The sequence below is a fragment of the Vulpes lagopus genome, chromosome 8 (assembly GCF_018345385.1).
Source record: "Vulpes lagopus strain Blue_001 chromosome 8, ASM1834538v1, whole genome shotgun sequence".
Lineage (NCBI taxonomy): Eukaryota > Metazoa > Chordata > Mammalia > Carnivora > Canidae > Vulpes > Vulpes lagopus.
In genome coordinates this window covers 32,052,824-32,077,688 of record NC_054831.1, presented here as the reverse complement: position 1 = coordinate 32,077,688, position 24,865 = coordinate 32,052,824, and the positions used below count along the sequence as shown (strand labels likewise).

The following is a 24,865-nucleotide window of genomic DNA, read 5'->3' as shown; positions in this document are numbered from 1 at the left end:
AGAAGATTATAAGAAGAGCATTTCTTATTAGTGTCACTTTTTCTGCTTGGAATCACATACTGTACTTTTAATTGATTAAGAATATGTTAAAAGGGCAGATGTTGGTTTTAAGCCACAAGGTCAGAGTGTAGAGGGATATGTGTAAATCCTATGTTTATTAGATCTATAAATATAGTTCTTTCTACACTAAGTCCGTTTAATTTCTAAGAACCCAGCCCTCAGACCTAGGACTGCTTCCCAGCCCACTGCTGGAATTCCTGATCGTGGCAGTCTGCTGAAACATGAGTTCAGTTACCAAATATAGTTGAGTGGAGTAAGAGGACAGATGCAAGTCCGAGGCCACAGTTGCCTCAAAGTGACCAAGGACCAAGCCGTCTTTAATGAATAGGCAAGACCAACCTCCGCTCTCCCAGAGAAGAAGAAATGCTCATTTGAAACCCATCACCTTTTCAGAGTCTTCAAAATAAACAAGGATTGAAAAGGTTTGTAAGATATTTCTTAATATACTATTAGGGCAACATTTTCTCAACTTGTTTTAAGCTAAAAATATAATAGTTTCCCTGAAATTATAATACTATTTAGACAATGCCTTGATTTTTCTTTAATTTGGAGAGAAATGGGAATTTTGTACTCTTTCCAAAAGAAAATAATACATAAGATTTACCTTTATTTCTACCCCCACTGTCAAATAACTGAATTTTCTCTTATAATCTTAAATATGCTAAATTGGTGCTATCAGTCCCTGAAGAATGAAGTGTAGTTATGGAAGCAACATTTGTCAAGATTGTTTGATAATATATGTGTTATGTTTCACAGAAAACATGAATGCAGTTAATTTGAACTTTGCCCATACTTAAGCTAAATACTGATGTCTTACAGTTGTGTACGGTAGGTCTTAGTAACATTTTAAGTTGTTAACTATACTTCCAACAGATTTTTAAAATCAGTTTATATAGTAATTGCAGACATAGTAAATTATATCTATGCATAAAGTTTACATGTTTATTTATAAAAAAGATAAAGCTTACTAAGGGAAAACTACAGGCAAATTTAAATATCACAGTATGATTTTATATCATGTTGTTTTAAGTTACACATGAAATTGTCTTGAATCCAATATATGAGGTTGATACAGAATGGTTTGAGGGTCATATTACTTTTTTAACATTTACTAAAAATACTAATCACCTTCTAGTATGAATACTGTGACCACATATCAAGCCCATTGCCTAACAATACTATGCAAAATCTGTTTGATCATGTATGTGCAGAAATTACATAATAAATATCCTTTCCAGTATTTTTTCTCAAAGAACTTGAATGCTCATCTCGATTATTCAGATTTTAAAAATCGAGTCTATTTGACAAATTATTAGTAACAATAGACAAGGTATAAGATTTATTTGGCCAATAAATGCTCTGTAAATATGTGATTACATATTCCTAGAATACAGATTAGTTGTTTCCCATTCTAGTGTCTACTATGGATTAGGGTCTGTATTTTAAGGGCTCTATGTCAGTTCCATCTGAGCTTCTCTCTGTTTTATTGCTAAAACTGAATATTGAGGGGTCCTGTAGCATACTTTGTAATACAGTGTGTATCTAGATTATACTGGACAATGACAATCACTTTAATTTCCTTACTTCATTGAAAAAAGTGTAGAGGGAAAACACTAGTCAAGTTTCAAAAAATATGATGTATTCCTGAAGATATACCAACTGAAATGTGTAAGGACAAAACAAGGAACTCCACTTCGTTATTAATAATATGTGTGTGGAGGATATCAAAAGGGATTGAGATAACTGAGTTACAGTCAGGAATTTTAGCTATCTGGAGTTAACGGCTATGTCCTAGCTAAATTCTAGCAAAGAAAACAAATATTGAGTGAAGTAACTGACTATAATTTGTAACTGTTATATTGGAGAATAGAGAAACAAATTTGGTAACTAATTTTTAACCTGCATACTTTTGATATTAAAACTCATTTTTAAAAAAACACAAGTAAATCCATTTCAACCTAAGCCAGCTTGACTACACGTAAAATTTCTTTTCCAAGATTCCTTTTTCACAAAACTTCTGAAATTTTTTATATTCATTCCCTTTTTTTCTTTTTTCTTTTGAAAACAATCAGTTAGTTGTTTTATTTTAGGACAAATTATTTTTTTTCCTTAACAATTTGTATACCTCATACCTTTTCTTACCAAATACTCATACTACTTTCCTTGCATAGAAATGGTTCCCTTAATATTTCTAGTGGTTTTAATGACACATGCTAATTAGAATTCTTAACCCTTAGAATCCTTAATTTCTAGCAAAAACTAAGAAGTACATAATTGTGGACTATCACACTAGCATTCTGTGAGTTGGCAAATTTATAAATACATTTTATTTTTAAAATTTTTTTAAAGATTATTTATTTATTTATTCATAGAGACACAGAGAGAGAGAGAGAGAGAGGCAGAGACACAGCCAGAGGGAGAAGCAGGCACCATGCAGAGAGCCTGACGTGGGACTCGATCCAGGGTCTCCAGGATCATGCCCTAGGTTGCAGGTGGGGCTAAACCGCTGCGCCACTGGGACTGCCCTATAAATACATTTATAATTTCTAGAAGTATATTCTTCCTCATAGTAAAATTTTCAGTGTGGCACAAAACATGTTTACTAATAGACCCAAATATTTTTAGTTCCACTATAAAAGGATGCCAAAAGTGGATAAACCTATATTCAGTTATTAATGTTTCAGTACTTTATCTTATTTGGAAATGATATACTCAATGCATATTCATCATTTAATTTATCTCAGTGTAATTTTAAGGTTTTAAGTTACAAAAAATATTTTGGAAATTTTTTTTAAAAATGTTTTAGAGGCGGTGGTGGGGAAAGGGAGAGAGAGAATCTTAAGCAGGCTCCACATCCAGTGCTAGCCTGAAACAGGAGGCTCAATCTCACAATCTTGAGATCATGACCTGAGCCAAAATCAAGTCAGATGCCTAACTGACTGAGCCACCCAGGACCCCTTTCAAAACTACTTTTAAGTAGACATATCATAAAGCATAATTACTGTTTAAAATTCATTTATGAACTTTTATGTATATTCAATTTACTTGATAATTATGTTTATTCATGAAAATTTCATGAGACATTGAATAGCTAATCATCATTTTTAAAAAATATTTTATTTATTTATTGAAGACACAGAGAGAGGCAGAGACACAGGCAGAGAGAGAAGCAGGCTTCCTGAGGGGAGCCCGATGTGGGACTGGATCCCGTGACCCCAGGATCACGCCCTGAGCCTAAGGCAGACTCTCAACCACTGAGCCACCCAGGCACCCAGTTTATCATCACATTATCTTTCTTGCTTTCAAATTATGTAACACAGGTAAACATGAGATTACTTGACTTTTTGTAAATCTAAGTGAAATAAAAGTTGTGTCCCATTACATTTAATGCTGATAATCCTAAAGACATTCCTGTCCTAATTAAACCAACAAATTTAAACTAGCTTTTTTTTTTCCTGAAGATTATCCTCAATCATGTGAACTTGAAAAACATTTGAGTTGGTTTCTGTATTTCTGAGAATATACTTGATTTATATCAATGATTGCCTTTAACCCAGTTAAATAGAGCTCTTTACAAATTAATTTTGGCAATACTATGTTGAGGTAAAAATTTCATCTGCAAGATACTATGTACTACACACATAAACACAGAGACATGCAAACAGAGCTCTTAATAGCTTTTATTTTAAAATTGTAGCTATGAGATAGGTACAATAATGCAAAACTCACTAGTTTATAAAAGAACAATTTTGATCCAAATCGTGTTTCTAGAAGATGGAATAAGCTAAGGTTACCTGCTGAATGGCTGAAATGTTTTACTAATTGTGGAGAAAACTCTTAAGATTATTTGCCTCCTTCCTTTTCTTGTTTGTTTGTTTTTCCTTTCTGATAAGAATTACCTCCTTTGAATTTTGCATTTCAAAAAGATGGCCTCAGTTCCTAGAGAAGATCAGACAAACAAGGCTTTTGAGATAAACGGGAGGTTTGGGGATTGGTAAAAAGGATAAGTGGGCTTTTTCTGTTCTTGTAAAGACTCAATTTGTAAGACCAGTTGTACAAGTTGCCCTCAGTTGGTAGTACATCTATTTTTAATTCCTCAAAGAATTGGGCTGCAATCTGAATATATCAAGGCACTGATCCACCTACATTGTCCTCAGTTTGCTTCTTTATATCAGTGAGATCTTTTTTTTTTTAATCAGTGAGATCTTTAAGATAAAAATCGGAAGTTTCTTGTGTTCTGGGTTTACAGCGATTTGTCTCTAGAATGTTGTTCTTCCCTAGTACCTAGTTTTACTTATCTTAGGAGAAAAAGCCTTTGAAAAACTTTATCAGGCTCTGAATATCAGCTTTTAATTTGGCCAACTTTTGACCATAGCACTACTTTAAAAAAATCCTTCCAAATATCTTCTTGGGTTTCAGCTGGGACAAACAGTAAATATTCCTGGTAGTATTGAACAACCTCATGGACCCAAGACAGTGGACCCAGTCAGTAAAGCCTCTGCTGCAAAATAGAATGCAACCCACTTTTCTGCCTGACCATATTTTTGGTGCCCCCACACTGACAGTTGCCAAGTCAAATTCTCAGAACACAGAAGAAGACAAATGGGAAGACAATAGTTGTCCCTGGGAGAGAAAGAATCAATAAGCAATGGTTCTGGATTTGGAAGGAAGAAACTGTGAAATTTTACCTTCCTCTCTCACTGGCACTAGTGATCCAGGAAAGCTGAATTCTGGGAATAATTTTCACCCTTTGCCAGCTTCTGCCAGTTTTCCCAGAATCCTTTCTGTGAGCTCCAGAGTGAGTACATCTAAAGTGTAAACCAGTATCAACCAGAATTTTTTGCAAGGTTTTCTATTAATTTTGTTTTAATTTCCCCTTGGCTATGTAAGGGATAACTGGTAGCAGTTGACTGGAGAATGTCTAAGTCCATCAACCCTGGATGGGGCCCATATGGAAACCCTCTTTTGAGGGTAAATATGGGGGTGTTGAGTTGGTGTCAAGAATTTGATAAAACCTTCAGGGACAATCATATTTCCAGTGTCCCAGTTGATTGCAAGTGATACCAATTTCTAGACCAAAGGTGTGATTATGGTGAGAATGCAATAGGATTACGATGAGAATGTGATGGGAAAGGCCCAAGGGTTTTAGGTTTCTAGCCTTGAGGCTATTGCACTTACAAGGCAACTTGAACTTTTGCCTACAGTCTTGTGGTCTCTTCAGAGTGGAAAAGTAGTTCATATAGAGGATTAGTAGATGGTGAGTACTCAGGTTAAGTAGGATAATTTTTCATTAGCCTTTTGCAATGAATCTTTCAATGAAACTGTTTAGAATCTTGAGCCATTTTGGAGACTTCTGCATGCCAATTAAAATACGTAACTTATTCCATTTGTTGATTTGGAAACCTTTGCTTTCAAGGACACTTCTTAAATGAATGATCTTGTCTAATTGGAATGTTCCCCATAATGGCCATTGTAATTCTAGGTTTTAGTAATATTTTGCTTTTTTTTTTTTTAAGGTATCTACAGTTACCAACACCATAGTTCTTAGACATTAAATAAGCAGGTGTGCCAAAATGTGATATGCTCAATTCTTTGAATCTTGAGAATCTGTTTCTTTAGCTAAGCCTTGGTTCTCTCAGAGCCAAATTAAAACCTAAGAGGGATGTGCCACTGGATTGGAGGTTTTGTGGTGTTTTCAATGTGCCTCATTTCACAGAAATTTTGAGGTTGGTGGGTGAACTAGTATCACCCACCAACCTCAACTACCCACCAACCTCAACTAAACTAACTTGCTCTATGATCAACTTCCCAGCTTGGGAGTCTTAGAATTAAGTAATATGTGCTGATAAGAGCTTTTAATTGCTCTATCCCTGCCCGCCAATTTTGTGGCTTTGACTTCCAAGTTTCCCATTAGCATTAGATCTATTATTCATTTCACAAGGTATCTTTATAACGGCAGATACCCTAACTACTTTTACTTGTGCTTACTTAGATGTTGGTTTTGATGGTCTAAACAGTCTGAATTTCTTCTTATTTTCCCAAGAACCCCAGTAATTTATGCTATGGACTCACCTCAGGCTTTGTGAGTCCCCTAATGAGTACCTCCAAATGCAGACTCCCAATATGACTATTCCAGAGCCCTTACAAGACTCCCAGAATCTTTCTTGGATTTGTTTGTTTATATACACTTTTTCTGTGTGTGTGTGTGTGTATGTGTGTATACATTTTTAAATAAATTTTTCTAAAATAAAGTTTGTTTGGATCAGAGAGCTGAACACAAAGAAGTAGAGAATTCAAATGTGACAGTGACTTACCCATAGCCCTCATAACAATGAAAGGAACAGAAAATTCAAAGGGTTCAGAAGGCATCTTAACTATGCAGCATCTCTATAGGTCATTACCTGTCACATTCAGATTCCATCTTTGTCACTAACAACTGTTAAAAAATTATTAAACTAAATAATTTAGGTGATAAAAACAAATTTTATTTGAAATTTCATTAAGTGCATAGCTTTCTTTTGGAGAATTGCAAATGGGGTGGAAAGCAGGAAGCTTTTTTAGAAAAAAAATGAAGAACAAGGAAGAGAAAAATAGAAAATATCTTATTGGCAAGGGCCACTTAGTCATCCTTGTTTGGAGGAACAAAGAGCAAGAAAATACAGATAGAGCCTGGAGTTGCTTGGCATTTGGGGATTGATTGATTGATTGTGTTTCTGGTCAAAAGAGCATTTACAAGTCACAAATTATCTAAGTTTCAATTTGCTTGGAAGGGATCCTCAGGCAGAAGTGGCTTCATCATTGGCCTAGAAGATTATTTTAATAAAAGGAAGAAATTATCAATAATAACTGTGAATGCAAATGGACTAAATGCTCTAATCAAAAGACATAGCATGACTGAATAAATAAAAAAGCAAGACCTAACTACATGCTGCCTATCAGAGAGTCATTTCAGACCTAAAGACACACACAGATTGAAAGTGAAGGCATGGAAAAATATTTATCATGCAAATGGAAGCAAAGAGAAAGCTGGAGTGACAACACTTCTATCAGACAAAATAGACTTTAAAATACAGACTTTAACAAAACACAAAAAGGACAACATAATCATAAAGGGAATATCCAGCAGAAAATATGACAATTATAAATATTTGTGCACCCAACATGGGAGCACCCAAATATGTAAAACAACCATTAACACACACAAAGGGAGAAATCGATAGTAATAGAGCAATAGTAGGGAACCCTAACACCCCACTTACATCAAAGGTAAATCATCCAGACAGAAAACCAACAAAGAAACAGTGGTTTGAATGACACATTGAACTGGATGGAGCTAACATATATACTCAGAACATTCCATTCAGAAACAGAGGAATACACATTCTTTTCAAGTACACATGAAATAGTCAACAGAATAGAACCCATATAGGCCACAAAACAAGTCTCAACAAAATCAAAAAGACTGAAATCATATCATGCATCTCTTCTGATCATAACACTATGAGACTAGGAAACAACTACAAAAAAAAATGTGGAAAAACCACAAATACATGGAGGTTATATAACATGCTACTAAACAATGAATGGGGAATAGGCTAACCAAGAAACCAAAGAGGAAATAAAAAGAATACATGGAGATAAAATGAAAACACAATGGTCTAAAATCTTTGGGATGCAGCAAAACTGTTCTAAGAGGGAATATATAATATATAGATGTATATAATATATAGATGTTGCATATATATGTTCATATATAGCAATATAGTTCCCTCTTAGAACCTACCTCAAGAAGCAAGAAAAATCTCAAATAACCTAACCATAGTTTGGCTAGTAGAAAAAGAACAAACAAAACCCACAGCCAGTAAAAAAGGAAATAATAAAGATTAAAGTAGGAATAAATGAAATAGAGACTAAAAAAACACTAGAACTGATTAGTAAAATGAAGAGCTGTTTCTTTGAAAAGATCAACAAAATTGGTAAGCATTTAGCCATATTCATCAAAAGAGAGAGAGAGAGAAACAGAAAGAGGACTCAAATAAAATCAGAAATGAAATAGGTGAAATAAAAAACAGCACCAGAGAAATATAATCATAAGAGAATATTATGAAAAATTATATGTCAACAAATTGGACAACCTAGATGAAATGGAGAAATTCCTAGAAACATATAACCTCCCAAAGAAATAGAAAACCTCCAGGAAGAAATAGAAAATTTGAACAGACCTATTAATAGCAATTAAATGGAATCAGTAATGAAAAAATTCCCAACAAATAAAAATCCGAGACCAAATGGCTTCACAAGTGAATTCTACCAAACACAAAGAATAGTTAATACCAGAGCACCTGGGTGACCCAGTCGATTAAGCATCTGGCTCTTGATTTGGGCTCAGATCATGATCTCAGGGTCAGGAGATGGAGCCTCATGTCCCATACTCAGCAGGGAGTCTGCTTGAGAATTCTTTCTCCATCTCTCTGCCCTTCCCCCATTCACATACTCTCTCTTTCTCTCTAAAATAAATAAATAAATATTTTTAAAAAAAGAATAGTTAATACCTATTCTTCTCAAACTATTTCAAAAAACAGAAGAGGAAGGAAAGCTTCCAAATTCATTTTATGAGGCCAGCATTACCCTGATGCCAAAAGCAGATAAAGACACTATAAAAAAAGAAAATTAGAGACCAACATTTCTAATGAACATAGACATAAAAATCTTCAATAAAATATTAGCAAATTGAATTTGACAATACATTTAAAAAAAAACATTTATCATAATCAAGTGGGATTTATTCCAGGGGTACAAGGGTGATTCAGTATTCATAAATCAATCAACATGATACATCATGTTAACAAGAGAAAGAAAAAAGCCACATGATCATCTCAATAGATGCATAAAAGTATTTTACAAAACACAGCATCCATTCATGATAAAAACCCTCAAAAAAGTGAGCGTAGAGGGAATATATCTCAACAAATAAAGGCCATATATGAAAAATGCATAGTTAACATCCTGATATTCAATGATGGAAAACTGGGAACTTTTCCTCTAGGATCAGGCACAAGACAAGGATCCTTTCTCACCACTTTTATTTAACATAGCCCTAGAAGTCCTAGCCACAGCAATCAGACAACAAAAAGAAATAAAAGGCACCCAAATTGATAAGGGAAGAAGTAAAACTTTCCCTATTTGCCAAGGACATGATACATACATAGAAAACCTAAAAGATTCAACCAAAAAACTACTAGAACTGATACATAAAGGTAACAGGATATAAAATCAATATACAGTAATCTGCTGCATTTCTCTACACTACTAATGAAATAGCAGGAAGACAAATTAAGAAAACAATTCCATTTACAATTGCACCAAAAATAATAAAATGCGTAGGAATAAACTTAACCAAGGAAGTCAAAGACCTGTACTCTGAACACTATAAAACACTGATGAAAGAAATTGAAGATGACACAAATGGTAAAATATTCCATGCTCATGGATTGGGAGTACAAATGGTGTGTGTGTGTGTGTGTGTGTGTGTGTGTGTGTGTGTGTGTGTGTGTGTGTGTGTGTGTTTAAAGATTTTACTTATTTATTCATGAGAGACACAAAGAGAGAGAGGCAGAGACACAGGCAGAGGGAGAAGCAGGCTCCATGCAGGACTCAATCCCAGGACTCCAGGATCATGTCCTGGGCTGAAGGCAGGCACTAAACCTCTGAGCCACCCAAGGATCCCCAGGAGTACAAATGTGAAAATATCTATACTACCCAAAAGCAATCTACAGAATTAATGCAACCCTACCAAAATACCAACAGCAGTTTTCACAGAATTAGAACCAATAATCCTGAAATTTGTATAGAGTCACAAAAGATCCCAAATAGCCAAAGCAATCTTGAAAAAGAAGAAGAAAACTGGAGGTATCCAAATCTCAGATTTCAAGTTATACTACAAAGCTGTAATTATCAAAACAGTATGATACTGGCACAAAAATAGGTAGATCAATAGAACAGAAAAGAGAGCCTGGAAATAGTCCCACAATTATATAGTCAATTAATCCACAACAAAAGAGGCAATAGGGGCAGCCCCAGTGGCTCAGCGGTTTAGCTCCACCTTCAGCTCAGGACTTGATCCTGGGGACCGGGGATCCAGTCCCATGTCAGGCTCCCTGCCTGGAGCCTGCTTCTCCCTCTGCCTGTGTCTCTGCCTCTCTCTCTCTGTCTCCCATGAATGAATAAATAAATAAAATCTTTTAAAAAAAAAGAACAAAAAACAAAAAACAAAAGAGGCAATAGTATATAATGAGAAAAAGTCTCTTCAACAAATAGTTTTGGGAAAACTGGATAACTTTATGCCAAATAATAAAATGTGAGACATGAAATTATAAAATTCCTAGAAGAAAACATAAGGAGTAATCTCTTTGATGCCAGCCATAGAAATACTTTTCTAGATATGTTTCCTTTGGCAAGGGAAATAAAAACAAAATTAAACTATTGGGACAATACCAAAATAAAAGGCTTTTGCAAGGAAAAGGGAAAGGAAATCATCAACAAAACAAAAAGATAACCAACCAAATGGGAGAAGATACTTGCAAATGATATATCTGATAAGGAGGTTAATATCCAAAATGTATAAAGAACTTATATAACTCAGAACCAAAAAACAAATTCAAAACAATTCCAAAATGATCAGAGTACATGAATGGATATTTTTCCAAAGAAGACTTACAGAGAGCCAACAAACATGAAAAGATGCTCAACATCACTAATCATCAGGAGAATACAAATCAGAACTACAATGAGATATCACTTCACACCTGTCAGAATAGCTAAAATCAAAAACACAGTAAACAAGAAGTATTGGTGAAGATGTAGAGAAAAGGGAACCCTCATGCATTATTGGTGGGAATGCAAACTGGTGCACTTACTGTGGAAAACAGTACAGAGGTCCCTCAAAGAATTACAAATAGAATTACCATATGATCCAGTAATTCCACTATTAGGTATTTATCCAAAGAAAACAAGAACACTTCAAAAAGATATATTCACCCCGATGTTTATTGTAGCATTATTTATAATAGCCAAATTATGGAAGCAAACCAAGTGTCCATCCATACATGAATAGATAAAGAAGATGTGGTACATATATACAATGGACTATTACTCAGCTATAAAAAAGTAATGAAATCTTGCCATTCGCAACAACATGAATAGATCATGAATAGATCTGGAGGATATAATGCCAAGTGAAACTTGGTGAGAGATAGACAAATACCATATGATTGAATTCATATGTGTGATTTAAGATGTAAAACAAAGAAAAAGAGAAGTGGGTCACCTAGGTGGCTCAGTCAGTTAAGCATCTGCCTTCAGCTCAGGTCATGATCCTGGGGTCCTGGGATTGAGCCCCATGTCAGGCTCCCCATTCAGTGGGTAATCTACTTCTCTCTCTTCCTCTGACCCTCCCCTGGCTCTTGCTCTTTCTCTCTCTCTCTCTCTCTTAAAAAAAAAAAAAAAAAAAAGAGAGAGAAGCAAGAACATTTTTGTTTCTTTCTCTCTTTTTTAAAATATTTTTTGATGAGTCTGACTTTTTTTTTTTTTAATTGTAGTTCACCCTACCCAGTAACATACATTCCACTAATCATGGGCCAAGCAAAAATGTTAGTGGATCATTTAACATAGTACTTGAGTGCCATACAGTAACTACATTTTTACAGCAAAAACATACATGCTCATAGAGTTCTTCAGCTAAAATTCAATATGGTATTATATTACTCAATTTGAATCTTGAAGCGGATGAATGATTGAAATCAACTGATTTTTTTCCTAAACATAATGAATTAAAATAGCATTTGAACAGAAAATGCATAGTTTCCACACAATCCAAAGCACCATAAATGTCCCCTCCACAAACATAATACCTCTTATTCAACTAACGGAAATTAGTTAAATGTGGTTGCTATAGAAACGTGGAACTGTCCTGTTCAGATTTTCCAAGCAGCATCCTTCCAGATCCATATAGACAAAACATTCTTGGTTTTATCAATTTTGTTGTCTTAAAAAAAAATAGCTCGTAATTTCATCAATCTGTTCTATCGGGGTTTTTTGTTTTATGTTTGTTTTTTTAGTTTCTTTATCATTTATTTCTGCTCTAATCTTTATTTCCTTCTTTCTTCTGGTTTTGGGAGGTTTTTGTTGTTGTTCCTTTTTTAGTGCCTTCAAGTGTAAGGTTATGTTGTTTGAGGTTTTTCTTGCTTCTTGGTAGACTGGTATTGCTATAAAACTCCCTCTTAGAACCATTTTTGCTGCATCCCAAGGATTTTGAATGATTGTGTTTTCATTTTCAATTGTCTCCATGTACATTTTGATTTCTTCTTTTATTTCTTGATTGACTCATTCATTGTTTAGTAGCATATTATGTAATCTCCATGTATTTGTGGTCTTTCCAGATTGTGTGTGTGTGTGTGCGTGTGTGTGTGGAGTTGTTTTCTAGTTTCATGGTATTGTGGTCAGAAAAGATGCACAATAAGACTTTAATTTTTTATATCTGTTGTGAGTCGCTTTGTGGCCTAATATGTGATTTATTCTAGAAAAGGTTCCATGTGCACTTGAATGTGTACTCTGCTCTTTTAGGATGGAATGTGCTGAATACATTTGTTAAATCTATCTGTTCTAGTGTGTCATTCAAAGCTACCGTTTCCTTGCTGATTTTCTGTTTGGATTACCTGTCTATCAATGTAAAGTGAGGGGTTAAAGTCCCCTACTATCTGTATTACTATTGATTAATTCCTTTATGTTTGTTATTAGCAGTTTTATCTATTTGGGTGCTCCCATGTTGGGTGCATAAGTGTTTACAATTGTTATACCTCCTTGTGGAATAATTGTCCTCGTTACTATTATGTAGTGTCCTTCTTTGCCTCTTTTTACAGCCTGTGTTTTAAAGTCTGTTTTGCCTGATATAAGTGTTGCTACTCTGGTTTTCTTTTGACATTCATTTGCATGATAAATGTTTCTCCATCTCTTCACTTTCAATCTGCAGGTATTTTTAGGTCTGAAATGAATCTCTTAAGGCAGCATATAAATGGGTCTTGGTTTTCATCATTTTATCACTCTATGTCTTTTGACTGGAGCATTTAGTCCATTTATATTCAAATTAATATTAATATTCAAATTAATATTAATAGATCTTTATTGCCATTTTGTTACTGGTTTTGTGGTTGTTTTTGTAGTTTTTCAAAAAAAAAAAAAAAAAAAGACTCTTAACTATAGAGAACAAACTGATGGTTCCCAGAAGAGAGGTGGGTGAGGGGATGAGTGAAATAAGTGATGGAGATTAAGAGTACACTTATTGGGCAGCCCGGGTGCCTCAGCAGTTTAGCGCTACCTTCAGCACAGGGCGTGATCCTGGAGACTAGGGATCCAGTCCCACATCGGGCTCCCTGCATGGAGCCTGCTTCTCCCTCTGCCTGTGTCTCTGCCTCTGTGTGTGTGTGTGTGTGTGTGTGTGTGTGTGTGTGTGTCTTGAATAAATAAAATCTTAAAAAAAAAAAAGAGTACACTTATTGTGATGAGCACTGAGAAAGTACAAAATTCTTCCCTTCCCTTAGCCAAAAGGCCGAGAAGTGATAGAAAGTACAGAATTCTTGAATCACTATATTGTATACCTGAAACTAATAAAACACCATATGTTAATTATGCTGGAAATTTAAAATAAATAATTGAAAAGTTTTAAAAAATAAAAATGAAAGGAAGACATTTGGTCTAGGAATTGCCTGATTCCCAAGCAACAACAATAAAAAGTTTTAAGTTTTTTTCAACTTTGTTTTCATAGGGTAGATTTTATTTTGAAATATTTTTCATTTTGAATCTTTGTACCAAGTTGTTATTACTTTTTTAGAAATTGTTTAAATATGAAAATAAGCAAATTAAAATGCTTAATTTAAATTGTAAGATCACTTATAATTTAACTGGGTCTTTTTTTCAAAGAATGTGAAATAAACAAAGATTTTTCATACATGTCCCACCCCTCAACATTATTTCTGCCCAAGTTCTACGACAAGGTAATCAACATTGTTTGGTGCATTTTCTTACAACATTTTTTCATGTATTTATTCCTAACTACATATGAATTTTAAAATGCTTATTGAAATGTTACTATACCTAGGCACCTGGGTGACTCAGTTGATTAAGCATCTGACTCTTGATTTTAGCTCAGGTCATGATATCACACTCTTTCCCTCTTTCTCTCCTTTTCAATAAATTAAGTAAGTAAGTAAGTAAGTAAATAAGTACCTGGCCCATGTGGCATGGGATACTGAGTGATCCTTAGTACCTGTCAGCCATTTTCTAGCATCAAACACTTTTTCTTTCAAAATTAGCTTGTCAATGTCTCTACAAGGTATCGCATGAACAGACTGCAAAAGTTCTCCCCTTATCTAAATTCAATACCCATAATATCTCTAATGGGAAAAGAAAATTTTGTGGTTATATGCAGGTTTGAACTCCAAATCTGCTGTTTCCGGATAGTTCAACTTTAGCCAAATAATTGAATGTTTTTATGCTGAAGTTTTGGGGACAGAAATAACAAAAAGAAAAATAATGATTACCCCATCAATTATTCTGTGGATCAAATAGTTTATTATATGAAAGCAGGGAACATGCAACACTCAGAAGCTGTTATGTAGGAAATTCTCAGAGAAGGCTAGCTTTTATTGTTTGCAATTGAATTCCTTCTATTAGGCTCTGCTGTTTCTCATGCATTTACCTTGACCTCCCTTTCCCTAGTCAGGTAAGTCTTGGTCAACAGCCTATAGTGCCTTGCCTCATAGGGATCATGCAGGGGATGTCCCACAAGAATTTTTTGCTGATAATATAGAAGGTTATCCCAGTTATCATAGATCTGGTTTTCACATAATTATTCCCAAAAGTCAGCAACTCAAAAAATAAATGTCATTCATAATTTCTAAATTTGTCTTTCTTTCTCTTTTCTGTTATTTATACATTCATATGTGTTGAATCATATATATTTATATTTATATTCAGGCACTCAAAAATAAATATTTTCCCAAATACAAGGATGGTAATTCCAAGACAATTAAAGATGAAAAAATAGCTTGTGTAGAATGTGCAATATACATAGCATATTTTAAAAGTTCAATGAAAACTTACATACATGTTCTATATTTCATAGTAGATCATGAGTCCAACAGGATATTAACTTAAAGAAAAGTTGTAAACCATAAAATTATTTAGAAATAATCTATAAATTATGTGGCATAAAAGTCCTTAGAATGAATGAAATATGCCACAGGAATTAAACAAAATAGGTGACCATGGAAGTCTACAATCGAAAGCAATATTTACTTGGGAAAGTCCAGATGTTGATGAGCTGTCTACTGAAGTTCAAGGTGGAAAGAAATCTATAATGTCTCACAGTATTTGCTGATCTTCCCAAGCCTTGATTCACCGAATATTTGCTTAAGTTTGGCATCATACATAAATGTCAAAGTTCACCTGGAAAAATTTGCCTCCAGAGCACCATGAGGAACCTGCAGCTGCCTGCATGGTACAATTTGAGAGCACATAAAGCACCACTAGCCTGAGAGTATCCTCTGGCGACTGTTACCACCCTCCCACCAACAGCATGCCTCCTAAAACAGCCATGGTTTGCAAACACCAATATTAACACATAAATATGCATTTTATTATATTTAGTGTTTTTGTTTTGTTTCATTTGTACTTTAACAACTTTCAAAGATAACTTGAGACTGTATACAACAAAAGCACAATGCAATTGCTCAAAGTCAATTAAAAGATTAAGACCAAACCAAGCATAAGAAATTTAGAACCTGACATTATATCAATTTCCTACTTTTGCCTTTTCTCCTTTAGAATGTTAACTCCTTAGGACAGAGAATTCTTTTTTTATTTATTTATTTTTAATTAATTTTTATTGGTGTTCAATTTACCAACATACAGAAAAACACCCAGTGCTCATCCCGTCAAGTGTCCACCTCAGTGCCCGTCACCCATTCCCCTCCAACACCCGCCCTCCTCCCCTTCCACCACCCTTAGTTCGTTTCCCCGAGTTAGGAGTCTTTATGTTCAGGACAGAGAATTCTGTCTTACAACTGTGTCCCCAGCCTGTTAAAGGAGAGCCTAACACAGTAGGCACTCAACAAAAATATGCTGACTAAATAAGTAAACCGAGAAAGTGAGAAAAAAAAAATAGGAGAGGGGAGTAAAAACATTTGTATTTCTATGATTCAAAATTTAACTCTGAGCTTGCTAGCTAGCATCCATGCCAAAGAGCATCATCAAAGGTTACAGAATTGTCTAGTGGAATGCCAAAAAACAAAAATGTTTTTCTGGTTCTGAACTTTTTCATGAGAAAGTTTCTTGGCAAGTATTGAGAAACATAAAAATCAATGTCTCTATAGATAAGGTTTTTATTAATGCTGTGTCAGACCTACTACTGTCTTGTATTAGGGAAATGAGGATGTATTTTGTATTTTTACATTGACAGCTATTAATATATAGTACTGATTCCTTATCAAGTTCTTACTAGAAAACAGAGCTCAGGGGATGAGTAACTATTGGTAAGACAGATGAAACAGCATGTAAAGAGCAGAACAATGCTTCACTAAGGACAGCAAGTCCTAGAGAAATGCTGCAGTGAGATCTGGATGGCTGAGAGCAAGGGGGGAATGAAACATTTCTACCTTGTATGGCTCTGTCTCCCATCAAATCTTTTTTAGGGTTCAATCCACATTTCAAGTACCAAGTATTTCTTAGTTTCTCTCCATCATCTGCCATGACTCAGACACTGTGCTGAGCATTAGCCATTCAAAGACGGTCAGTTACATATCCTCTTTCAAAGTGTTCACAGTCTAATGGAGTATGAGTTGTCTAACTCATATTAGTAATTCAGTAAGATGAATGTTATAATAAAATACTGTGCAGAGTGTCATGTTTGGAAGAAAGAGAATTATACTGACTGGGGAACCAGAAATCACCAAAAGGAAGTGGAATTAAGTTTTTAAGGATAAACTGGAGTTTGAAACAGAAAAACAGCAAGGAAGGGTAAAAGGAACAGTATGAAGATGGGAGAGAACATGGAATGTTCAAGGAATGGCAAATAGGCCAGTAAGGCATGGTGGTAGCATGTGTCAGAGTGAAGATGGAATTGGTTTAGGTTGGAGTCTCCTGCAGGGCAGGCTGTCCAGAAGCACATAGATAACCTGCATATCATGTTTCGGACCTTCTCTTCTCCACTGGGAAAGTACCATTGGAAAACAAATATTAAAAGAATGACATGGTCAAATTTGTAAATATATTCTCTCCCACCATCTTCGATCTCTTACTACAAGATGTTTAAACTACTTTAATAGCAATTGCCACGTTTCTCCATGTATTTATTTCTCACTCTTGTCCTGTCCCTCTAATCCCATCTATTAGATTATAAAATCATTAAAGGAGGGAAACTATGCCTGGCTCATCTTTGCCCTCCTTGAAGCTTCCCTGGAGCATATTAAGTGATAAATAAATGATCATTCAATTGATTTCTTGTCAGTGTAATGATAAAACACACAGGGCCAACAAAGAGCCATGTCTCCCATGGGGAAGAAGCTAGACCTACACAAATTCCAAGAAATTAGAAAATGGCTGTGGCTTATCAGAGTTTTAAGCTGAATTATTAATAATGGATGCAGAATATATGAAAGAGAAAAATACAAAGAAAAAAAATTCCAAGCAATTCAAATTCCTTAAGAGCATAGAGTCAGGGGGAAGAGAAGATTTAAAGATGTAGGAAAATGCTTTATTCCTCAAAATTTCAAAATCTTTCTATTCTACCTGCTAAATTGAAACTCTTTAATGTTTTTGGCATTTATCTCACCTCTTTACTCATTAAAGACACCTAATTAGTTCTTTTCACTCTATTTCATTTTCTGTGTCTATTACACCAGCATAGAATTACCAAAAGTGCTATTTGAAATAAAACATAAAATCTCAGGGAAATAAAGGAGATGTTTGCCGTTGTATTTCTTTTGATTACAACCTTTTAATTGTGGGGTGTTGACTGACATGAAAATCTCTGAAGCATGATTTTCCAGTGAGTTTGGGCCACCTGGAAACCTCCCTTGTTCATCCATGTTGAATGAACATTTTCCCTAGCCCATGTGCATGTTCTAGCAGCAATAACTGGATTGCAAATTAAACCCAAACCTATAGAGCTATTATTTTCTTTTTCACTGTGCAAGCAGTTTTTAAGCTATACCTAATCCTCACAACTGGATCCTGTCAGATGGCGCCTCTTTAAAACCAAAATACAAGTTAATAAGCAGGTGATTAAATTTGCCTCCAGCAAACACTCCTTATTTTAAAAAATGAACTAAAAAGTGTTTCATCATTCAGAAGTTTACTTTAAGCTTCCTCATATAATGTTTTTTATGAAGGTTTAAAATTTATCCTATTATGTTTACTTTGCACTACGTATAGTTAAATCAATAGCAGAACTCTGATATTAGCAGAAATAGCAGAAAACTGATCCACAGTTCTATTAGTATGATATATTGCTTAAGATTCTTGGTTGTGGAAACCATAATATATTGGTAGTTAAGTGTATGGTTAAGATAATGAGCTCTGAAGTCATTGTCTGGGTTTGAATCTTGGCTCTTCTAATCACATTTTCTGCCTCAGTTTCCTTCTTTGTAAAGAAGTTACAAAGTGCCTGTTATGAGAATTTTAAATGAAATAATCTAAATAATGATGCTTTAAATAAATAAATAAATAAATGCATGAATGAATAAATAAATAAATAAATGTGCTTGACATAATGCCTATCTCACAATGAGCAGTACATTGTTAGCCATTATCATTATCAGGATTATTATCAGTAGTGCTTATGCTAGATGAAGTTATTAAGTAGCTGATGTTCTATAGCAGGGGTTGGCAAACTCTTCCTGTAAAAGTCTGGATAAATATTTTAGGTTTTGTCAATCATAAAATCTCTGTGGCAACTACTAAACTCTGGCGTTGTTCTTCAAAGTCAAAGACATTCACATGGTCACACTCTAAATGCAATCAGGAGTCAAAAGTCCCTGCTTCTGAAAGGATCAATTCAGACCTCTCACTGTCTGGATACATCCTTCCAGATCTCTCATTCAGTTATTCCCACTACACCTTCCCTTTGCTTTCATTGGGCCTCCAGTCCCTTAAGCTCTTTATGATCAAACTCCTACCCATGAATCCAAATCCAGGGTAGATTTTAGAATCCACCCCCCCATCTTGCTGTTATTCCCAACGACCTCAACCATTCCCCTTCCATTTTACCTGTGTGTAAAAACCTGGAGTATCTTATCTCCACATCTTCATCTGGACTGCTGAGCTCTGGTGAAGAGAAGTGGGCAATCACACTGATTAATGACGCTATAAATACATTTAACTTCAACTAGGTCCTCACCTTTGCCCATAAATCCCTCTTAAAAAAAAAAAAGGTTTTATTTATTTGAGAGAGAGAGTGCATAGAAGTGGGGGAGGGAAAAGCAGACTCCCTGCTGAGCAGGGAGCCTGACATGGAGCTCAATCTCAAGACCCTGAGATCATGACCTAAACCGAAGGCAGACACTTAACCCATTGAGCCACCTAGGCGCCCCTGCCCATAAATCCTTAAGGAAATGTTCCCCTTTCTCTACATCAGCTATTTCAGATTGTCTCCTGTCCTCATAAACTTCCCAATCCTCAGAAATCTCAAGATAGGAGCTCTCCTTTCTTTCAATTACAAATTTATCTAGATTACCTCTTGCCCCTTCTCTCTCTCCCTTTCTCTCTCTCACATACACACTTCAATTATTTCTCTCCTTTAATAATGGAAGAACTGTTCTCTTCCAATCTGAAGTCATTTGTACTATAATAACCCATTTCCTCTTACATCCTGGAAGACCCGGTCTATTCATCACCCCCACTTTCTTACATGGGTCATCTGCTTCTTCCTCTCACCTATCTAATTCCATTAGCACTGAAACATGTTCCTGAGCCACTTCTTAAACAAAGAAACCCACTAGATTTCATACTTTTGCCCACCTACTAACTCTGTCTCTCCTCATTTCTATAAAATTCTCAAAACAGTCAATAGCATATACAATCTATATTTTCTTTCCTTTCAGAGTTTCTCAACATATGTAGAACCTGGCTTAAATCTCTGTCACATACACCAAAACTGCTGTTGCCAATGTTGCTAAATGTTTCCAGTTGCTAAGTCAAAAGGATACTTCCTCCTTCACAAGACATTTCCTTGCCCAGTTTCCATGACACCTTAGTCTCCTGGTTTTCTCCCAACTCTCTGGAGGATTGTTTCCTTTTCTCTCTCTCTTTCCTTGATGACCTTATCTACCCCCATGTCTTATAGTACCACCCATGGGCTAATAATTCCCAATCTAGTTTTGCTCTCTTTTATTATGTACTCTGAACCAGTATCTCAAATTGCCTTCCAGAAATCGCTAACAGAGTTCTTAATTGCAAAAGGTGCAAATCAAAATTAAATTTTTTTTCTCAAAACTTCTTCCCCTATTTGTATCATGTGAGTTAATGGCACCATCCAACCCATTGTTTGAATAAGAAATCTATAATCCTTCCTCAGCTTCATCTCTTCATTTAATCAATCAGATTTCTGTCCTATCTTCTACCTATTGCTTCAGTTCACTGTTGTCCATCCCAGTGTTACTTATTCAGACTTCTGTCATCTTTCTTTTTAATCTATTAGTTGTGCTCCTTAATGGCAAGAAATATTCTTTGGTCAACATGAGTGCAAAACAAATTTTTTTTTTTCAAAACAAATTATTGATAGGAGTTGTGGCAATTCACAGAATGAGGCCCATAGTGTATGCTGGAAGCAAGACCACAAGGCCAGAAATAGGCTCATGTATGGCTACCACTGCTGTGGTAATGGTCCACACCATTACCACCAGCTAAATGGTCCACACCACAGCTTCCACCTCCCACTCTCTGCACAGCCGCCACTCCTGCCCCTCCATACTGCAAGCTGCTGCATCTACAGCTACTACCAGAAGTCAGAATGTTTTCTCCATGGAACCTGCCTTGAAGTCCAAGATGGATACATATAATTGCCATGTGTCAAGACTTGTGCCAGGCTCCAAGGGGCTGGGAAAGCAAATATTTGGAGAATCCATGTTCCATTATGATAAGTGAGCTTAGTTTCTCACTGAGGCTCAAAACATGAATTATCCAAAACTAATAAGGATGTTCAGATTATGGGCAACCAAAGATAAAGCAATGATAAATATATACAGCCTGAGAATAGGACACAAGCCTTCCCATTGACTTTCATCTTGCCTTCCTCTTCCCCTGACTCAATCCCTGAGTTTCTTTCTAAAATGCAACTCTGGTGATACTTCTCATGTACTTAACAGTCTTCTTTGTCCTCTAACTGCACCTAAGATAAAATTCAAGTTCTTGACATGGTTTCAGGATTTCTGACACCACTCCTGCTTTCTAACTTTTTCTCTGGTGACTTTCCCCCATCTCCAGATAGATTTCTGTTTCACGGAACCTCTCTGAGTTACCTGAGTCTGCCGTACTCTCCCTGGGATCCACAACTTTGGCCATCCTTCTGCCGGTGTTCTCTTTACCTGCCTAACTCTCCCTCATTCTTCACATACCATTTTATAGGCTTCATCTTCCATAAAACTTTTCTTGATCATATAACCCTGTTATCCCCTCTGAGTGCTAACATAACAGTTTGTTCTTCTCTCATCATAGCTCTTGACACGCTAAATTATATATGGTCATTACTTATTTAAATCCCCCATACACTAAGGTCCATGAGGGCAGAAACCTGTTTTTTTTTAAATTACATTTTCCAATCTCTCTCACACTGAGTTCAATACAAAAAATTAATTTCTCTAAGGCCAAAAACAAATAAACAGACCAACAGAGAAGAGAAACTTCTCTTCCAAAGAAAAATAAATTTTGAAATTTGAAAAATAAATAAATGAAAATATGGTATGCTTTTCCTTCAGAATATCAATATACTTTTGGCCCTAGCATCTCTCTCTTCCAATTTTCATGTCTTCTGAATTAATGTTGCCTGGTAGCTTATATTTTCACATGTTTTAAGAGTTGACCCTGACCTTGACTTCTCCTAAACCATCTACCATTTTTGCTGACTGAAGGGCTAATTGTAATTCAAGGTTCTGTCCTGGGAGAAACTAATCTGCCTTCTCAGGACAAACTATGAAAGACTTTAAAATAAGCAATACAGAACTGGTATCTTTTCAATGAAATATTCGGTAGGGTCTCCTTCCAAGGTCATCTGATTTTATTGTGGTCTTTACATTTGCTGTCTTTAATCAGGTAATTTTATAACTTTGTAAATTGAAAAAACCTGGTAACAATGCAAATTATACTTCAGCATAGATATACAAATAAATTTTTTTCCAGTAAAAATACTATTAGTTTGTTTGTACTCCATAGAAATGACTCCAAACATTATATTTTATTGCTCTCTATATATTAACCAGTTTCAAATTTATTAGTAAATTCATTTTAGCATTCTTGATTGTCTGCATATACACTTACACACTTATATATACATATATATTATACTTATATATGTATCCATATACTTTAGAGTCTGCTTTGAAATACTTATATATCGGGGCAGCCCGGGTGGCTCAGCGGTTTGGTGCCACCTTCAGCCCAGGGCCTGATCCTGGAGACCCGGGATCGAGTCCCACATCGGGCTTCCTGCATGGAGCCTGCTTCTCGCTCTGCCTGTGTCTCTGCCTCTGTGTGTGTGTGTGTGTCTCATGAATAAATAAATAAAATCTTTAATAAAAAAAAAGAAATACTTATATATCTTACCAGTTTCCTCATTAATTAGGTAAATAAAACCTCGCATGAATGTTTATTTTGATACTTGTATATTTGCCATGATTTTACTTTTTTTTTTCTTTTTTGTGGCCAGAAACAAGCTCCAAGCTTTCTTTCTTTCTTTCTTTCTTTCTTTCTTTCTTTTTTTCTTTCTTTCTTTTTAAGACTTTATTTATTTATTCATGAGACACAGAGAGAGAGAGGCAGAGACACAGAGGGAGAAGCAGGCTCTTCGCAGGAAGCCTGATGCAGGACTCGATCCCGGGACAGGATCTTGCCCTAAGCCAAAGGCAGATGCTCAACCACTAAGCCACCCAGGCATCCTTTTTTTTTTTTTTAAGATTTTATTTATTTATTCATGAGAGACACACAGAGAGAGGGAGAGACATAGAGGGAGAAGCACAAGCTCCAAACTTTCTATTACTGTTCCCCAGATTTGGCTTCCCACTGAGAACCATGACCACTAGAACACTAGTATGTGGTCTCTCCTTCTACCCTCATAAACTTCCAAGCTCCTACCAATGTTTCTGGATTTTGAGATTCAGAAAGCTTTGACCTTAAGGGAAAGTGGCACACAAACTGAAAGAGAATTTTCTAGTTCCTGATACTTAAGTCTTGGGAGAAGGCTAGGTAGGAAAGTAAAAGCTAATAGGTACTTAGGATGAAAAGTATGAAAGTATGAAAAGTAAAATCAGGCTATATATTTTCATATTTAATTTTGTTTTTTCTATATTATATATTATATACATAATAATCTCTATGTTTGATGTGCCTTTTAAAAATCATATATTAACTGCCTACGTCTTGTGAACAAAACATATTAAAATATACAAAACTGAATACATCTTCTCTCCATATATGAACTATATTTAAAGAATCAGTGAGGAATCAAAATGATTCCATTCTGGAGCACAGACAGGACAAAGCAATTACAATAATATTATAAAGAGGCAGATAGTGACAAAACCAGTCCAATAGATTTGTAAGATTTACTAGGAGAATAGGGGGTAATATGGTTTAGTAGATAGGATAGTACTAGAATATGGAGGATCTCATAATTCAAGTATAACAGAGTAATCTTTCTAAGAGGATGCCTACAACACAAGTACAACTTTTGACTAAAGAAAACATGGTAGGTTAATATTGAGCTTTAGGATCTGATTACATATTTTCTGTTAAATTGACAGATTCTATGAATCACTGTATCCTATGTGGTAGTAAGTCCTTGAGGTAGATTTCTAGAACCCCTTTACATAATGTTCTTTGAGATTGGAGACTTACAGGAGTCAAAAATGCAAGCTGGCTCATTTTTGGTCATAGGAGAGAAAATGACATGTCACTTAATAAGACAAAATCTCATCACTCTAAGAATCCCTAGATGGGAAACTACTTCTGGACAAGCAACCCAATTCTGAGGAACACTTCCCTTATGGAGAATGAATTTCTTATTAAGTTTACTCCTGACCCAACCTATAAAGTTGAGTTTCACAACATCCAATAAGCTTCCTTTGTTGACATCTAGACTCAACCTTGAGGCAAATTTCCCTTCTGAAGTTTTCCAGATCTTCCCTCTATCATTCTATGAACAATATATAGAAAAAGAATAGCATACTTAGAGTAACAGGAGAGTCATTACCTCATAATATTTAGTTCAAAATGCAGTGGAATTTCAGCTGCTGCCCCATTATTTTGCAGATCATGAAACCAGTAGTGGCATTTCTATATAATGAACATGGAAATGCTGGTGGTATTTCCATATAAATGTCCTATACAAGGCACAAAGTTCTCTCACATGTCCTTAAAAGATTGTTAGGTTCTCATAGCAACAAAGCTCTTTTAGTTTTCCTTTAATACTCTAATTTTTATATCATGTTATTTGTTTAATGTCTTTTCTACTTCTCCCCTTTACAATCCCATATGACTTTTA

At 35.3% G+C, this 24,865-nt stretch overlaps 1 protein-coding gene across 3 annotated transcripts in view; it reads left to right on the top strand.

Moving 5' to 3' along the window:
• Positions 1-337: 337 nt before the first annotated feature.
• Positions 338-24,865, top strand: part of PALLD (palladin, cytoskeletal associated protein) — a 400,423-nt gene continuing 375,895 nt past the window's right edge. For all 3 annotated transcript variants that reach the window (XM_041766121.1, XM_041766120.1, XM_041766122.1), the window contains exon 1: positions 338-482. The gene's annotated coding sequence lies outside the window, so the exon portion shown is untranslated. The remainder of the gene's footprint in view (positions 483-24,865) is intronic.